Genomic DNA, 19,968 nt, shown 5'->3' on the forward strand with positions numbered 1-19,968 from the left:
CAGACGGCCAATTTTCTCACACCAGAAGCGACTTGCAGTTTCTCAAGTCGCTAGTGACACTAATATACCTCCTACATAACAACAAACCATCCTCCAAGTCAAAAAAAGAAGCACCATTAAAGCCTTGACAGACCGTGCAAAAAGAATCTGCGAACCCCACCTCCTTCAAGATGAACTGAACCACCTCAACTGGGCTCTACAGGTCAATGGATACTCCACCTCAGACATCAGAAGAGCTGCAAGCCATATATGCATGTGCACACACCTTACACACATAGCCTGAAGATACAACGTTTTCCATACTTTTGAGCATGAGAAAAAGTGTGTGTGTACTGAGCCATCAGAAAATAAAGGTGCCAGCTACCCATTTGGATCATTCTTGGAGTTATTTGGATTTTGGAGTTCCAGATAAAGGGTGTCAGGGATGTGAAAGGGATGTGTCAGTCATAGCAGAAAAAGCAGGTCCTACCTAGAAAGTTTGAAACTTCTGACAGAGGGTCAAAACTGTGACCTCATGTGACAGGAAGTGCATCAATTTAAAGCAGATCCAGGGGCCCTTCCAGGCAGGCCCTATATCCCAGGATCTGATTCCAGGTTTTCTGTTTATCCCAGATTGTCTATCAGTGCGGACTCATAAATTCCAGTTTAAAGCAGAATGCCTGGGATCAGATCCTGGGATATAGGGCTTGTCTGGAAGGACGCAAAGTCTCCAGCAGAAAAACCTTGTAAGAGAGCAGTAGGTGCCCAGAGCGTGGGATCAAGTGCAATCTACAGTGCAAATCAATTGCAGTTTGAAACTGCATTATATGGTCAGTGTGGACTCGTATAAGGGGCCTGCGCGAATTGAATAAAATGCAACATTTCTTTCCAGATAATAACGACAATGAAGGCGGACCAAGGGGCTTCTCATTCTTGAAGAGACGTTTCCAAACATGGGGGTCATCTCACGTTCTCCCCTTTCCCTTGCATTCCCTCACTCCTGCTCCTGTTCTCCAAGGATTCAATAAGACTTCTCCACCTGGCTGGCCTTGGAGTAAAGGGAAAGACAACAATAACAAGGCCCCAGCCTCCCTTTAAGATGCTCTGAGAAGGGAAGGGAGGTAGAGTGCGAGGGGCTCAGGAGAAAGAGGCGGGCAGAGCTTGAGCAAGGCCCTCTTTTTTTGATTGACGCGGCGGTGGGCCATTGGGCGCGCGGCGGGGGATGTGTGCAGCGCCTTTTAAAAATCCTTCCTGGGCCCGCCTCTCGCAGTCGATGGCAGCTTGGCGGGAGCCGGAGAGGAGAGGGGAGAAGTGGGGCCAGCGAAAGCTCTCCTTCCTTCCTTCCTTCCTAGACTCCTTCTGCGGCCCAAGAGAGTCCCGCACCTGCTTCGCTTTCCTTCCTACCATCCCTGGCCCTAAAGGGACGGGGAAGGAGCCCGAAAAAGCTGGAAAGGTCCGCTTCCTCCTCGCCTGAGAGGGAAGCCTCCCAGAGAAAAGGGTCGCCCTCGGAGGAAGAGGAGGAGGAGGACACTCGGCGGAGAGGTAAGTGGATCCAGAGACTCCTTTGGCGCTGGGTTGATGGGAAGGGAGTCAGTCCCCTTCGGATCCAAAAGGAAGTTCCCAGCCTTCAGGGCTTCCTAGCCAGGCCTATCTACACTGAACGGTGTGATACAATTTCAAACCGATATAGAAGCAGGTACAGATGTTTCCATGCGAAAATTTGGGACCAGTTTAAGGCCCGGATGGTGATGGCACAAAACACAGAGTCACTGATGCTCATTTAAGGCTTGGTTTTGCGCACTTTGGGGGGAGTTTTGTTAGCTGCCCCCCGCGGTTGGAAGCTAGTTTCGAACTGCGTTAAATGGTCAGTGTGGACGTGGCCTGAGTCGTGGTGGAAGCCCGTCTCCCTCGTCTTCCGCCATGATCCTCGTTTCCCTTCCTTTTGGCGTATCTAGACCAGATATGGGCAAACTTGGGCCTCTAGGTGTTTTGGACTTCAACTCCCACCATTCCTAACAGCCTCAGGCCCCTTCCTTTCCCCCCACAGCCGCTTAAGCGGCTGTTAGGAATGGTGGGAGTTGAAGTTCAAAACACCTGGAGGACCCAAGTTTGCCCATGCCTGATCCTTACTCTTGGGAGCTGTAGTTTTGCCTTCTCTGCCCTCGTTTCTTTGCCCCATACATGTGTTTCTCTTTCTCCCCTTTGACTTCAACGGAGGCCTATCTCTTGCCTCGCTTTTCCAAACGTAAATGCCTAGCAGATGGTCCCAAGGAGTCAGAAAGAGCCAAGCGCGCGTTGACTTTGTTTATATATATTTTCCCCCTCTGGAGAGGCGGCGATGGCGCGGTTCCACAAATGGTTTTAATACTCCGGCCCGCTCTGCAAACTTGTCCGCCGCCCGCCTTTGAACTCTTGCCTGGGGAGGGAGGGAAGGAGGGGGGGGTCGAAGTTTGGTCCCGGGATTGGGGGCTTTCTCAAATCTTTGCGTTTCCTCTTAAAATTCTCCCGTCCTCCCATCTGTTCCGATCGCCCTCCTGCGCGTCCCAGATCGCTACCCTCCGGGGTAGATGGTAAATTTCACCCCTATTTACATAATGATGTTTTAATAAGCTAAACAGCCCAAGGAGCCCGAGGGGAAGAGGGGAACGGGGGTCCCCGGCAACTGAAGGCACCGGGAGGAAGTTTCCAACCCAAAAAAAAGGGGGGGGGGATATACCACGAGAACGATTGTGGAGTTAGGATCACGTTGAAAGAGACATTAAGGGTGCATATAGATTGTAGAATGAATGCAGTTTGTCACCACATTAACTGTAGGAGTCCCAGGTGAGCTCCTGTCTGTCAGTTCCAGCTTCTCATGCGGAGACATGAGAGAAGCATCCCACAATCCGGGGAGCGGGGTGAGCTCCCGTCTGTCAGCTCCAGTTTCTCATGCAGGGAACGAGAGAAGCATCCCACAATCCGGGGAGGGGGGTGAGCCCCCATCTGTCAGCTCCAGCTTCCCATGCGGAAACATGAGATAAGCATCCCATAATCCGGGGAAGGGGGTGAACTCCCGTCTGTCAGCTCCAGTTTCTCATGCAGGGACATAAAATAAGCACCCCACAATCCGGGAAAGGGGATGAGCTCCCGTCTGTCAGCTCCAGCTTCTCATGCAGGGACATGAGAGAAGCATCCCACAATCCAAGGAGCGGGGTGAGCTCCCGTCTGTTAGCTCCAGCTTTTCATGCGGGGACAAAGCCTCCCACAGGGTAGGAAAGCATTAGGGCGTCCTCTGGGCAACATCCTTGCAGACGACCAATTCTCTCACACAGAAGCGACTTGCAGTTTCTCAAGTCGCTCCTGACACTGAATAAAAGAAACACTTTTGATAGGAATCAAGAGCTGCTAGGCTCAAAAATAACCCTCACTTGGGGGTGATTCCACAAAGTGAAGCAGAGTGCCAGAAGCACAATTCATAACCAGCAGAAGCTTACGTGTAAAGAGCAAGGGTTAGTTTACCTGCCATGGCGCAAAACCATGAGTTCTCTTTGGCAGAGAAGGCTGATGACCTTGGAAAACCACAGCTCCCAGGATTCGATAGCATTGAGCCATGGCAGTTAAAGTGGAGTCAAACTGCACTAATTCTATACAGTGACGTGAGGCTCGACTACATGGCCTTGAGGGTGAATCGCCTTTAGGTCTTGGGGAGTCTTAGAATCCTAGAGTGGATTCTAAGCGGCTTAAGCGGCTGAGGGGCAAAAGGAAGGGGCCTGAGGCTGTTAGGAACTGGGGGAGTTGAAGTCCAAAACACATGGAGAACCCAGGTTTGCCCATGCCTGTAATAGCTCCTCTCAGTCATACTATTGAGCCAAGAAAATAATAAACTTTGGGCGAAAGACATCAAACGGCCTCCACTCTTTAGGTAATTAGGCCCTTCCTAGGAAAGGCAGCCCATCAACTAATGGCTCAACCCAGACCCCAAAACCTGGTGGATATTGTAGGAAAATCTATGTACCTGTATTGAATCCAGGAAGGGAAGAAAGGCACTTCCGGAAAGTTGAAAGCAATGGGTCTTTCTTTTCCGGACCGTCGGATTCTATTGGTAGGTCCGGAATCTGGATCCCACTTGATTGGGGTGCATGGTTTCGAAATATTCGGCCGAAATTCAAGTATCTATCCTAACTGTGAAATCATACATTTTTGAACGAATGATAAAGGTGAAGTAAATCCCATTGGTTCAGTGGGTCCACTCTGGTTGAGCTATCAAAAGGATAGAGGCCTGCACCGGAAGTCAATGTCATCGTCAACATTGGCTTTATTCCGAGAATCATAGAGTTGGAAGAGACCTCTTGGGCCATCCAGTCCAACCCTCTGCCAAGAAGCAGGAACATTGCATTCAAAGCACCCCGACAGATGGCCATGCAGCCTCTGTTTAAAAGCTTCCAAAGAAGGGGCCTCGACCACACTCCGTGGCAGAGAGTTCCACTGCTGAATGGCTCTCGCAGTCAGGAAGTTGTTCCTAATGTTTAGATGGAATCTCCTTTCTTGTAGTTTGAAGCTGTTGTTCCGTGTCCTAGTCTCCAGGGAAGCAGAAAACAAGTTCGCTCCCTCCTCCCTATGACTTCCTCTCACGTATTTATACATGGCTATCATGTCTCCTCTCAGCCTTCTCTTCTTCAGGCTAAACATGCCCAGCTCTTTAAGCCGTTCCTCATAGGGCTTGTTCTCCAGTCCTTTGATCATTTTAGTCGCTCTGATCTGGACACATTCCAGAGAAGGGCGACGTATTAACTGTTCCCAAGGGCGCATTTTCTACACGATTTCCTTCTAGACAAAACTGCAGCCATTGGGCGTAACGGGTGACAGTGAGAGCAACAGGTTTCCGAGGGAAGGTGTCTATATAGGATCGCTCTGCTTCTCCCCCACTGCGCGGGTTTTTCAGGGCTACTTCTCATCAAAACATCGCCATTCTTCTAACCTTCAGGGAGGGTGTGTTTTCAAGCATATGGAAACAAATGGAGTTGGCTTTCAAGTGTAATTGGCGTCCTGGTTTCCTCATCCCCACCTGCGGCTCAACAAGTAGTTTTAGGCTGACTTTTCGTTTCGTTTCTTTTGATCCCAAATATTTAAAGCCAAGCCATGATAACGTTTGGGAAATAATTTTCAGGTGCATCGCGAATTGGAGTTAGAAACCAGCTTTCCCTCAAACAAAGATGGAAAAACATGTTTTCTCCGGCTGTTTCTGCAGTGATCATATAATAATGCCGTTTGGACTGCATTAAAGAATACAGTTCATTACACTCAAGAGAAAGGATGTTTTGGAATGATGAAGTGATCTTTCACAATACTTTTTTCTGGCATTCTCTTCTTGGAATATTTTGTTGTATTGAATGCTGCAGTTCAAGTCAGTTCAGACTGCCTCGTATGGTCGGTGTAGAACCAGCCTTGGTTTCAATGTGTTTATGGGTGAAACGATGTGCTTAGTTTGCAGTTCTGTGGACCCCAAAGGATCATGTGAACTTAGTATATTTTCACTGGTGGCGCAATGGGTTCAACCCTTGTGTCGCCAGGACTGCTGACATAAAGGTCAGGGGTTGGAATCCAGGGAGCGGGGTGAGCTCCCGTCTGTCAGCTCCAGCTTCTCATGCGGTGACATGAGAGGAGCCTCCGACAGGATGGAAAAACATCCTTGCGTCCCCTGGGCAACGTCCTTCCAGACGGCAAATTCTCTAAAAGCGAGAGCGACTTCCGCAAAAACTCCCTGCTCCATTAAGGAATGCATCCCTTAAGGCGGATGAGCTTCATCTATTTACTTGAGAGTAAACCCTTAAGATTATTTTATTTTCTACGGAGTCCTCAATATTCGATCTGATCCCCCCCCCCCCCACACACACACACATACATTGAATTCAGCCACCCCTCAAAAGAAGCGAATTCACAAAGAGCGAGAAAAAGGAAACTCAACAGTTCTTCCTCTCTCTCTCTCTCTCTCTCTGTCTGTCTGTCTTGAGAGAGAGAAAGAGAGGAAAGGGCCTGAGGGTGTTAGGAAATGGAGGGCCCAAGTTTGTCCATGCCTGTAATAGCGCCTCTCAGTTATATATATATAGGAAGCACTGTATATATTCTCCATTCCGCAATTGGTCAATAAAAAAGACAAGTTTCCTGAGGCTTATGATGAGCTCCTCAAAGTTCCTTACTGGGTGAACAAACTTCTTCTACTGAAGTCTACAGGAATGTAGAGTTTCTTTTTCTCTCTCCTGTGAATGTCTTGATCAATGAATTGAACCCAAGACAGTGGGCGTTTGCATTAATTTTGACACTTTTAGACCTCCAAAACGAAAAAGGAACCACTGTGAGAGAAGAATTCCAACATAAGCTGGATCTACACTGCTAAATAATACACACCAAATTGCATAGTTTGGCAATGTAGGTCCAGCCACAGACTGCGATATTATTGGGCCCTTCCACACAGCTCTATAACCCAGAATATCAAGGTAGAAAATCCCACATTACCTGAGTATAGACTCGGATATGCCAATTCAAAGCAGATATTGTGGGATTTTCTGCCTTGATATTCTGGGGATATAGGGCTGTGTGGAAGGGACCTGGGTTGTTTGAGTCCACGCTGCAATATATTCCAGCTCAAAGCAGATATTTTAGGATTTTGTACCTTGATATTCTGGGTTATACGGCTGTGTGGAAAGGCCCATTATCTGGATTCTGGAGGGAAAGTTTGTTCCCAGCCCACTTAAACCGAACCAAATGAGAGTAAGCCCATTTGATTATACTATCCTTAAAAAAACTTCCAATCCCCAATCTGGAGTGGTTCTTCAATTAGATATGTTTTGTGGAAGTGATACTCCACTCCTCACCCCATCGAGAAACAATTCCCCTACCCAGATCGCCATAAGGATTGCTACCCTTGACCCGAAATTGTCGATTTTAGGCCTTTACCGGATTCTGCAACATTCTGCACCATCACAAAACAGGATGTTTTCACTTGGTAGGAGACGAGGGGTTGTTATTTTCTTCGCAAATACAAGGACAACGTCCAAAATACCAGTCGCCCCCTTCCTTCCCAACCTGGGAAGATCTTTTTGATGGCCACTGACCTTAAAATACTACTATTTCAGAACAGCTTGCTTATTTTTCCTCTCCTTAATGCGGGGGGGGGGGGGGGGGCTTCCAAGCGAAGGTCCTCTTCCATGAACGGCTCTGGAAGCCAGCAAGAAAACCAGAGCCCCGTCGATGACAAATTCCCAAATGCTCCATCGCCTCTCAAAACAATACACAAACGTATTGTCGAAGGCTTTCATGGCCAGAATCACTTGGTTGTTGTGAGTTTTCAGGGCTGTATATGTTCTAGAAGCATTCTCTCCTGACGTTTTGCCTGCATCTATGTAGGCATCTTCAGAGGTTGTAAGGTCTGTTAAGAAACTCGGCATTCCACTGGAAATGCCACAGATATATAAACTCCACTTGCCTAATTTCTCTGCTGACGTTTCGCCTGCATCTATGGCACCAACGTTTGGCTTCCTCCTTTCTTGCTTCGCCTTTTCCTTTGCAGGTTTTACTTGAACCATCTGTCCCTGTGTCATTATGAATATCGAAAACTGGCATAAAGTCAAAGGGGACGAGTTCAGTGTCCCGCGGAAGGCTAGGAATAACCTGCACGGCATGAGAAAGTTTCCAAAGTTGGGGATATTTTTTAATATGGTATTGAAAAGTGAGAAAAGCCTGATTTTTTTAGGAGGAATGCCAACGGGACCTCATCACATTAGGGAATGAATCCACTTTAAATCCGGTTTCTGACTCCTGCGGAATTCTGGGGTTTGTAGTTCAGGGAGGAGCCTTTCACAGTCTCACTAAACTACAAACTCCAGAATCCTGCAAAAGGCAGAAACCGGATTCAAAGTGGATTCATTCTCTAGTGTGACGAAGTAGACAAGCCATACACACGAGGCTTTGGTCGCCATTTGGGCAGCGCCTGAGTCCACACCATTTATCCATAGGGCGCTTTCGTTCCGCTTTAGTTGTCCGCTCTGTTTTTGTTCGGGGAACTTCCCGCTGTTCCTTGTCCCTTCAGCCCAGCTGCCAGGATAACAACACCGGGGCGCCTTCCTGGGATTCGCTTCGGTTTCTGTTGGGTGTGTGTGTGTGTGTCCCCGGCCCCTCCTCCTCCGCCCCCCTTTCAGTTCCACTTGGTTGACTCTTCAAATTTCCCATGTAAATGACAGTAATAAATATCTAATCATGTCCCGCAGCTATCTCCGGCTTTCTGGGCGCCCCTCATTAATGAAACATCAAGTCGGAAGGGGGTGGCGTTTCCCTCCCTCTCTCTTTCCCCCTTCCAGCCCAGAGGAGGAAACGGGTTGCCAAATGCCACCCTGCGCAAGAGATCGCCGAAAAACCCGAGGAGGCAGAAATAGATTTGAACCAACCAAAAATAGGCGCCTAGACCACAGGTTTCGTGGCTAGTTTGGACACTTCGTACTATAAACTCTATAGTCAACAACGAGGTAGATAAGGAGGGGCGGCTAAGGGTACAGAAATCGCAATTTAAACAGATTTGGGAGAGAAACGCTTTCTGGGTTGTTTTGAGTTTTCTGGGCTGTATGGCCATGTTCCAGAAGCATTCTCTCCTGACGTTTCACCCACATTTATGGCAGGCATCCTCAGGGTTGTGAGGTGTGTCGGAAACTAGGCAACTGAGGTTTATATATTTGTGGAAATGCTTTCTGTAGTTGCAACTCACCGGGAGAATCTCCTGCGCAAATCCGAAGAAAGCAAAGAGTCCCTCCAGACCTCACAACCTCTGAGGATGCCTGCCATAGATGCAGGCGAAACGTCAGAAGAGAATGCTTCTAGAACATGGCCATATAGCCCCAAAAACCTACAACAATCCAGTCCCTCCTGTTGTTCGTTTTGCTTTGCGGGGGAGGATTTTCCAGCTGCGTCCTTACTTCTGAAGCCCACTCCCCCCTCCCGTGGTGCAATGGCTTAAACTCTTTTGCTATCAGGATTGAGAATCCGTGGATGAGCTCCTGCTTCTTGGCAGGGGGTTGGACTGGATGGCCCATGAGGTCTCTTCCAACTCTTTGATTCTATGATTCTATGATTCTATGATTCCTCTTGTCAGCTCTAGCTCCACATGCGGGGACATGAAAGAAGGATCATCCCACAAGGATGATAAAACATCAAAACATCTGGCCGTCTCCTGGGCAACGTCCTTGCAGACGGCCAATTCTCTCTCACCAGAAGAAACTTGCAGTTTCTCAAGTCTCACCTGACACGGGAAAAATAACAAACTTCTGAAATCTTAAAAATTGCGAAATGAAGAGTTCCAAATGGAGGGAAGGTGAGAATGGCACTTTCTTTCAACCACCGTGCTAGTTTTAGAGTTACTCAGTTATTCTCAAACCTCACAAACCTCTCCTGACGTTTTGCCCACATCTATGGTTGGCAACCTCAGAGGTTGTGGGTGAAACGTCAGGAGAGAATGCTTCTGGAACATGGCCATACAGCTCGGAAAAATCACAGCAAACCAGTGATCCCGGTCATGAAAGCCTTCGACAACACGTTCTCATAATCCTTCAGACCCCAAGAAAATAAAATAAAGTAAAAATAGAAGAATTTAAAAGTAAGGAAAGTGAAATCTATTTTAAGACCATTTCTCTTCTACCTGGGAATCAAGGCACATCACTGATACAGCTGAAGTTTAGAATGATATGAGGAAGAAGAAAAAATAAGACATAACAATATAACACTAGAGAATGAATCCACTTTAAATCCGGTTTCTGCCTCCTGCAGAATTCTGGGCTTTGTAGTTTAGGGAGGAGCCTTTAACAGCCTCACTAAACTACAAACCCCAGAATTCTGCAGGAGGCAGAAACCAGATTTAAAGTGGATTCATTCTCTAGTGTGATGAAGTAGCAAAAGTTAAGTAATCAAAGGGCAAATAGATATTGCATTGGCACCAACTATATTTTACCTTGTCCCTTCCTGTGCAGCTATACTGAGAGCTGGGGACTTGAGATGTGCATTTGAAATCAAGCTGTTCAGCTGCTCTTGGATTCTGATGGGAAATCTTTCTCCTGTGGGGTTATTTAGTTCTACTCTAGGACATAGACCCGTCAGTGGACTGGCTCCCAAACAAATAACCGGCCAACCAAATACCCTCTTAATGTCAAGGGGAAAGGGGGGGGGATGAGATAAGTCTGAAATGAAAGCAGCATATGAATTTGATATTGTTCTCCTAAAGCTAAACAAATGGAGTGATTACATTCTTTCCAAAGGCATCAGTCACACTACATTAAGCAGCAGAGAGCTAATTATCCCAATTAGGAGGCTGATTTATAATTAATGGCTTGGACCAAGTGATAATTGGATGTTAATGGATAACAGTTTTGTCTGAAAGCAGCCCCTGGCTTCCCCAAAGGCAAGCCCAGCTCTTTCCTCTTTGCTCACCGCAAATGGAGGGGTCTGGGTGGGATTTGGAGAGGCTGTTACTCGAACCACAGGAATTAATAAAGTATAGCAAGGGAGTTGTGTGCATTTTCTTTAGTCAGTTCGGCTAAAGTTAAGGGGAATCAGTATAGGACTGGAAATTGATGCTTCCAGATGTATTAAAAGCCAGGGTTGGAAGGCACTGTGGTATTAATTTTCTTGTTTAATATATCTTTCAGTTTATTGTCGAAGGCTTTTATGGCCAGAATCACTGGGTTGTTGTAGGTTTTTCGGGCAGCATGTCCATGTTCTAGAAGCATTCTCTCCTGATGTTTCGCCTGCATCTATGGCAAGCATCCTCAGAGGTTGTGAGATTTGTTGAAAACTAGGAAAATTGGGTTTATATATCTGTGGAAGGTCCAGGGTGGGAGAAAGAACTCTTGTCTGTTGGAACTATCTTTCCCTTGTTTGTTGTTATGTGTCTTCAGATCAGTCAATGCAACCCTATCAAGGAGTTTTCTTGGCAAGGTTTGTTCAAATTGCCTTCTTCTTAGGCTGAGAGAATGTGACTCGCTGAAGGTCGATCCAGTAGGTTTCCAAAACTGAGCAGTAATTTCAACCCTGGTCTCCAGGATCAGAGCCCAAATCACAATCTCTGAGGATGCCTGCCATAGATGTGGGCTAAACATCAGGAGAGAATGCTTCTGGAACATGGCCATACAGCCTGGAAAGCTCACAACAACCCAGAATAGCTGCATGAAACATTAAAGTTAGAAACCAGCCATCTGACACAATCCACAATTTAAAAGTTAAGAGGTAGTCAGACATATGGTTTGGGCTTGCTTCTTTTAGGCAGACATAGAAAAGGGATTACACTACAAGTTGTTAAAACTTACTAAATTAAGAGTTTTTGTCTTTACCTGCCTGGCTATTCTTAACTAAGTCAGACAGGATTTTACAGCTTTGCTGGTGTGTACAGAAGTGTTTGAAACTGTAAACCTTTTTTGTATTGGTAACAGGTGGAAAGGGTAGTTGAAAGCAATGGGTTCAGATAGATATGGTGTCCCTGGAGAAGTGAATCTTTCACTAGGCTTTGGCCCAAAATCTAAAGATACCGTCCAAGGTGCTGAATCTGTTGAGGCACTAGACTTCAACATCTCGACTAGGCGCATTAAGAGGATGGTACAGAAATATGGAACAGATTCACTACTTCCATTAGAGCCTCAGTCTCTACTAAGAACAAGTTGTGGTGAGACCATCAGTACAGGTTTATCTACCATAAGGGGGAAATCAGAAAAGAGAAAAGGGGCAGAAATCGATATATATAGGCCTTTTTGTGCTTTCTTATTATATTAGCAACAAGTGACTTGAAAGCACAAACACACACACATTATGTTATGGTAAACCTCTTTTTCAGGGCTACAGGGTAAAAATGACTTGCTTCAGCAGGTGGGTTTGGATAGAAGTGGAGGATCAAAGGTAGTCAGGAGTTGATGTTTGGTGCAGCAAGACTTTTTCAAGTATTGTCTTGCAAAATGGTGTGCTTCTGGCAGCAAAGTCATAATCTGCTTTTCAATAAAGAATGGACATCCCTGTTTCTTTCTCCTAAACCTTGATAGTATCATAATATCTCCAGATGGCAAGAACTCCTTTTCAATTGAAAACTAAAAACCTAAATGTTCCAAGAAAGCTATAAACAAGGGGGAAAGTCCCCATAGGTGTTGGATAACAACTCTATTATGTCTGAACTTTCCATTGTGCCAACAGTATCTGGGAATAGTGGTAGTTAGCAATCAACACCTATGGAGGGGATCAGATTGGAGAAGGTGTAGATCGGAGTAGGAAATAATGTGGTCCTTCAGATATGATCATACTGCATGTCCTATCAGCCCTAGGCTCATAGGCAATGGTGAGAATTGATAAGATTTATAGTTTAACAATATTTGCAAGACCATCTTATTCTTACTCCTGGCTTAGTTGATTATAATATCAGTCATTTATAATGGAAACAATAACAATTACATCAAACAACTTGAAATATCTTCCAGCAGAAAATAGCTGCAATTTCTTTTGCTGATTGCAGATGATGAGATGATGGACTATTTTAGATAATTGTGAGGAAATAGTGGAAGTGGAGATAGAGAGCTATATGCACTACATTGAACTTATTGGAGGAAAGGCAGAATAAAACAAAACAATAAAATATGTAAACCTTTGGATATGATAACTTTTTGTTGTTTGCTTTGAAATTGTTTCCAACTCATGGTGACCCTAAGACATGGGCAAACTTGGCCCCTCCAGGCAGGCCCGTAGCCAGGATTTCGTTTCGGGGGAGGGGTGTGTGAATTTTTTTCAGGGGGGGGTTGGGGGGGGCTGAGTTTCGGGGGGGGGGGGGCTGTGTCTGAGTGAAAGAGGGTCTAGCCTAGCAAACCTTTTGTATCATTACCCCAATACCCCCATGCATATGGGATATATTGAGCATGGTGATCAGATCATGATATGAATAAACATAACAGTTTAAATAATGCACCAGTAAGGCCTTTTTGCGGACCACCATGAAAATTTCGGGGGGGGGGCTGAAGCCCCCCAAGCCCCCCCCCCCCCCCCCCGGCTACATGCCTGCCTCCAGGTGTTTTGGATTTCAACTCCCACAATTCCTAACAGCCTATCAGCTGTTAGGAATTGTGGGAGTTGAAGTCCAAAATATCTGGAGGGGTCAAGTTTGCCATGCCTGCCCAAAGACAATCTTTGGTAAGAGTTGTTCAGAGGGGATTTGCTTTTGCCTTCCTCAGAGACTGAGAGAGTGTGACTTGCCCATGCTACATCCCTTTTTTGGGTGTTACTTTAGGAGTATTGCTGTTTATTTCTATGATGTGTTTCAGCAGTGGGAGTGAGGGATGACAACAATGGTGTCTTATCAATCTCTAATGGCTTCTTATCTGTAAAATAAACTAAATACATTTTAGTTCATTACACATTCTTCCCTTGCATAGAGAGTCTCCCCAACATGTCAGTGGTAAGTGACCTCATATAGGCAACCTTTTAGGTATCTAATTAAAAGGGGTTGTGGCACTTTCCAGGAAGCAGATTCTTATTTTAAAAAGTCTCTGCTGGGCTAGAACAGAGCCAAAGGGCAGAAAAATAACTTTCTTTGGAGTTCAACAGAGTCTGTGGGCAAAGCATTGGGGAAACTCATCCCGATTATTCAGAAAAGAGGTGTCCATTCACATGGTACTAGCATGAGTGCTTTGGCATTCGAATGAATCTTTACCAATCTGACTGCCCTTAATTAATGAAAGTGGTGTGCCCTCGGAGTAGTATAAAAATACTCCAGAAAATCAGGTCTCTGTGTTACTACTGATCAACTCGTAAACACCACCATGTTACACAAACTGTAACTTGACAAATTGTATGGATTGTATGCTACATAATTGTAAGCAGGAAAACAACTTACATAATTGTAAGTATTAAACAGGGAAGTTCATCCTGCTATATACAAAAGGTATTTGCTTATTCTTATGTGTATAATTTATCAGTTTTGTTTTCTGCACTTCATAGCATTATTGTTGTTGGTGTTTCCCTTTTAATGTGAGTTTGCATGTATAAATGTAGTGACACACTGTAACCAATATTATCTGTGTCTTCACAGTACAAGCAATTACTGCCTGACAGACCAAGCTCCTGTCCACTTTGCCGACTGTTGCACTTATCTGTCACATTATTAGGACCTCATACCTATTAGCTGTGCCCTCAAGGGACAATATCACAGACTACAAGAGAAGGATCCTTTTGGGTCAGAAAAAGTGGACTCTGGCAGGAGAATCTAGGAGCATTTTTCTCTCCCTTCTCTTTTTTTTAACGTTTTTTTTTAACGTAGTATTGGTCTCTGTAGCCTGTGGATAACTGTAATGGGTTTTGTCCCTAGAGTCATCAATCTCTCATAAACAGCAAACATATCATAACAAAAGCCAGAGAAACACATTCAGCAGTGTCCAAACTGAAATGACGACTTCTGGCTATAGCAATCCAGCATGTTCTGTGAGGGTCAGGATCAAATTGATCAAAGACAAACAAGCAAATGCATCTGCATGAATGTGACTGCTGAAGCAAAGTTCCAGATGAGTTGCCTGAAGTTAGATCCTCAAAGCTGTGCTGAAAAAAATCCTAACCATGCATGGCAAAACTTTAGCAATTTATCACTCATTTAGTTGTTCTTTGTGTTGCTTACATTGGGCTTTCGCAGCAAATGCTGTCCACTGTAATGGACTATGTTGCTAACACATATGAGGGCAAAGAGGCCCAAATACTATTAATAACATTTACCTTCTGGTTAATGGAACTTCTTTGCAAAGGATTCTCCTTCCGTTAGCAAAATCTGTCAGTTCTTAGGTTTTATTCTTATGTTTTTAAAGGGAATACCTCGCAGTTTTATAGCTGTAAAAATTCTAGGTATCCTGATTCAAGTATTAATAATAAGCATATTTTTTTAAAAAAATTAAAAATTAAAAGTAATATATTAATCATTTTTTAAAGGTAATGATAAAGTAATAAAAATAATATATAGTTTTGTTGTTAATGCAGAAATACAGTTTTGTCCTTTAAAGGCTTCTGTGGTCATATATATATATATATATATATATATATATATATATATATATAATATTGTATTTTTATAACTGATCCACAATTTTGTTTCTTTTTTCCACTGGGACTAGCTTTTCAATTCTAATAGCTTGAAAAAAGTGCTTCATATATGTGAGTAATGTCTCATGTGTATAGGAAACTATATTTCCCCCCTGTTATTTCTATCTCTGGGAGTAATTCCCCAGAAAATGTCCACTTCATTGCCTGAGCTATACCTGCATAGTACAGGCAAGATATGGCAATTGGAAGAATAAAAGAAGCAACACCTTAAAATGTGCCCTGTGCTTTGACATTGTCTCCTATATAAAATGAGAGAACATTTTCCCATATTTCTTTTACACAAGACAATTCTGTACTAACCTGTTTAGGACTATGTGAAATTATTGACAGATTGTATAAAGGAAACATGTTGCTAATAAATTATAGTGTAGATAGCATGCCTCCTACGGCATTGGTAACATGCCCCCAACTGTCTATTGAGATGTGTATTAGAACTGCTCCACTTAGAACTACTTACTCCATCCAAAGTTGTTACCCACCTCAAAGAGCTTTTGGCAGTCTGATCCATCTGCTACGGAACTCCTATACATTGTGCAAAATATACAATAAAAGTAGAAATATAAAAATTATTTATACAATTAAATAATTTATAAAGTTACAATTCTTAAGCATTAAGAATTTGTTACAAGAGTATCTACAGACCTTGAAACAGCACCACCCAACATTAAAAGACAACCCAAATTAGTTTCTAAAAGCCAGGTAGCATAAAATAGTTTAGCTTGTTGACAAAGGCCCCATCTACACTGATCACTGATGTCAGTGTAGTGGTGGATCAGTCCTATCGCAGCCAAATGCCACACAGAGCTGTTCTGGAGTAATGCAGACTTGTTCTGTATTACCCAAAGTTGGCAGAAAGGCTCTCTCCAGAAGCCACAACAGCTCAGATATTAAATAAAGGGTGATACAGTCCTTCAAATAGCCTGGTTCCAAGTAATCTTGGGCTTTACAGGTTGTCATCGGCACTTTTATTTGTTCAAGGAAATGGCCCAGTGGCCTAGCCAATAGAGCTAAAGTTACAAAAGAGTTGTATGCTTCATGTAGCAAGCTCCAGTTAACAATATGGCTGCTGCCTTTCTGAGCATTTTTCAAAGGTAGTCTCATGTAGAGCACAGTATAATAATCCAAACTGGATATAACCAAGGCATGTACTACAGTGGCTAGATCTGACTTCTGCAGGAACAGGTACAATTGGTGCAGTAGCTTTAACAGTACAAATGCACTCTGGGTCACTGTTGAAATCTGGGCCTCCAGGCTCAGAGCTGAATCCAGAAATAACCCTGAACTGTGAATCTACATTTTCAGGAAGAATGCAACCTGGACTCACACAGAATAACTATTCCCATCTTTCAACTGACTAGGAGCACCTCTGTCTTGTCTGGATTAACTTTTAGCTTGCTTGACCTCGTGCTGGGCACTGGTTTAGCACAGGAACGGCTTCCTTGGAATAGGGTATCTTCAGCATACTAGTAACACCTGACCCCCAAATTCCTGACAATCATTCTCAGCAGTTTCATGCTAACTAGCACAGGGGCAAGACATAACCCTGAGGGATTCACAAGCCAGTGGCCAAGGAGTCAAACAGGAATTCTCCAGCATCACCTCTCCAGGGAAGAGCAGTGCCTCCAAGACCTATCTGAGCAAAGTTAATCCATAAAGATGTTGTGGTGAATAGTATCAAAAGTCATAGAGAATGAGCATCATCTTGAATCTTTTATATATCAGTCAGTCAGTGGAGGCTTTTGGCTCCAGCATTGGTGGAGTGCTCAATCCACAGCTCCTTAAAGGCTTGGACTAAAACTTTGAACAGACCTGTTTTGCTGACATCAGAACCACGGGTCCACTGTATTGGATGTTTGTGTCTCCAGCAGCAATTGACAGCTAAATAACCTGGGTATAAAATACTGGCAGCACCAGCATTTCAATGCCATTGCAATTAGAGATTGCTACTCTAAAAGTAATTCTTCTCAACTTTGCCAAGCTTTCATACATTGACCCAAGTAGAAATATTTGAGAGGTGAAACATACCTTAGATCTGAGAAAGTACTCTTTGGCAAAATAACACGAGCGAACAATCCTTGCTACCTCAGACATTGCCGAATTGTAATGGCAGTCATATGAAATACTTTAAAAACTTTTTCTTGAAGAGTTTCAGAATTAAGGTACCAAATAATGAAAACCATTAGAATAAAATATCAACAAAAATTAGGATATAAGGTCTATAAAATCGTGACATAAATATACATTATTTACATCTCATTCATAGTGTTTTTATGCTGGAGAGCATTTAGAGTTCGATTCTAGCAAAAGAACATTAAACATATACAACTAATTTTAACATTTCAAGCTAGATTTCCATTGCAACTTTATCTGGATGTTTTCAAGGAAATCTTATGGGGTGATATATTATGAACAGAGTTGACAAGTATTTTCACATATAAAAGGAGAGGATTTTTCAATAAGTATTGGGTTTGTTTCAGGAATAGCTTTGAGCTAGAGTTTACAACCCATTTATTTTAAAGGAAATTTGTAGACATTGGTCTGAAGGATTTTAAAAAAATATAGAAGGGGATAAGAAAAAAGTTAGTGCAGAAATTATTATTTTTCTTGAAACTCAGGCAGGGGGAAACTTGTTTTCTATCAAGAATTTCCTTCTCTTATAGGGTGCTTTTGCAAAACCACATTCTGATGATTGAATGAGTCGGAAGACAGTGATTTGTGGGTGACAGAGTTTTTCACATATTTCCCACAATCCCCCATTTCTTAACCCCCCCCCCCCACCACCACCACCACCACCAATTATAGCTATTCAATGCTATTTTAAATTATCATGGTTACTTCCTACAGAATTATGGTATTTCTAGTTTTGTTAGATATTTAGAATCCTTTGGTAGATAGCAATGCTCTAGTTCAAGGAAGTCTGCCAGGGCTCTCAAAGAATATTAAATCCCTCCCAGACTGCAAATTCTAGGATTCTGTAGAATAGAGCCATGGTAGTTAAACTTGTGTAAAACTGCTATAACTCTCCTAATCTTTCTTTCTGTCTCTCTTCTATGAATCAGCAGCTAGCCATAAGGAAAGCAGATGTTTCTTGGCAGATGGCTAAACTGTTTTTGCTTGTAGAAAACATTGGAATTAGTCTGAGAGTCACATGCAGCACTTGAAAGGGAGCCCCCGGTGGCGCAGTGGGTTAAACCTCTGTGCCAACAGGACTGAAGACTGACAGGTCGCAGGTTCGAATCTGGGGAGAGGCAGATGAGCTCCCTCTATCAACTCTAGCTCCTCATGCGGGGACATGAGAGAAGCCTCTCACAAGGATGATAAAAACATCAAATCATCCAGGGCAACGTCCTTGCAGACGGCCAATTCTCTCACACCAGAAGCGTCTTGCAGTTTTTCAAGTCGCTCCTGACACACACAAAAAAAGCACTTGAAAGGCAGGTTATCCATCACTACTCCCTATTAATAATATTGATGGTAGATACACTGATAATACTGCAGATTTGGAAGGTACCCGAAGGTCATCTGTGTGGTAATGAAGAATTCACACCTTTCTGACAAATTAGACAGTACCATCAAAATGAAAAACAGAGGCAAGAGAACAAGGATTCATCCTGAGGTTAGCAAGCAGAAATTTGTGGACAACCTGCCTGACCCACATAAGTGACTGAACCTTGAATACATACATAACCTTCTGGCCCAATTTCACATAAAAGAAGAAATGAGCTCCCTGCAATGGTCTCACACACAGGCCCACATCATGGTAGGGTATTATGCTAATGTAAAAATAACTTTTTCAGAGGCTGTATAAGAGACACTCTATTTCAGTCCATTGCTCTGCAAGCAGATACAGAGGATTCCCTTTCATTTTTGTCTTGGTGTATAGGGTGCTTTTGTCTATTGCACAACAGGTAAACGTAAGTTTGTGGTGTCCAAGGCACAGTCAGATGTGCAATTGTGAGATCACCCATATATAGATAGATAGATAATGTGTGTGTGTGTGCGCGCACATGTGTGTGTATACACACACGCGCACACACACAGTGTATAATCTCTACGCTTAACAATACTGTTCAATCTCTACCCTTAACAATATTGGTCTACCAGATCTTGTTCAGTGCTCCCATCTCACAGAAATGGTGGGATTTATTTTGTTCTCTCATGTACCATAGAAAGAGGCCCTGAGATGTATTAGGACTACAAAGAGTGGTTTTGGAAATAGGAGTATTACGATGAGTAGAAGCAGTCATGGTAGGACAATTGACAAAGGAAAAAGAGAGACATAGTCATCCTTTTACATTTGTTGTGTGGTTCCTATATGTTTTGACATCATAGGCTAAAAATTGGCACAGCGAGATGGGAGGTTCCATTAACCATCCCACCATGAAGTGCTACTCGTTTTCACTTTATCAGCGGCCAATTGCTGTTATTGCTTGAAGGTGCAGTTCTGACAATACAGTTGCTATTATTTTTTGTTTGCATATCAGTATTTGCACATCTCTATCAGCATTTAGATACAGGCATCTTTACATAATAGAATGGCCAATGTCCCAGCAAGGTATACATATTTAATGAGGATATATGCGTATTCATTTCCATTAAGAGAGAAAACATGGTCACTATGGACAAGGACATAGCAAGTTGAAGCAGATATTTTTCACCTGTGTAGACAATACCTGGAATGAGAGATGAAACCTTGTGTTCATTTGTCCTTCTGCTCCTTATTTGGTATTTACATTCTGATTTAATTAAAGTACAGGCTGAGTGACCCTTATCCATTTTTTTGAATTTCAGATTTTCCAAGATTTTGGAATATCTAAATTTGCATATCTGTATATAATGAGAAATCTTGGAGATGGGACC

At 43.5% G+C, this 19,968-nt stretch overlaps 1 protein-coding gene across 1 annotated transcript in view; it reads left to right on the plus strand.

Annotated features, from left to right (window-relative positions):
• The first annotated feature begins 1,259 nt into the window (after window positions 1-1,259).
• Window positions 1,260-19,968, plus strand: part of DMBX1 (diencephalon/mesencephalon homeobox 1) — a 36,231-nt gene continuing 17,522 nt past the window's right edge. Inside the window, exon 1 of the mRNA XM_060773443.2 lies at window positions 1,260-1,521. The gene's annotated coding sequence lies outside the window, so the exon portion shown is untranslated. The remainder of the gene's footprint in view (window positions 1,522-19,968) is intronic.

The sequence above is a fragment of the Anolis sagrei genome, chromosome 4, assembly GCF_037176765.1.
Source record: "Anolis sagrei isolate rAnoSag1 chromosome 4, rAnoSag1.mat, whole genome shotgun sequence".
Taxonomy (NCBI): Eukaryota; Metazoa; Chordata; class Lepidosauria; order Squamata; family Dactyloidae; genus Anolis; species Anolis sagrei.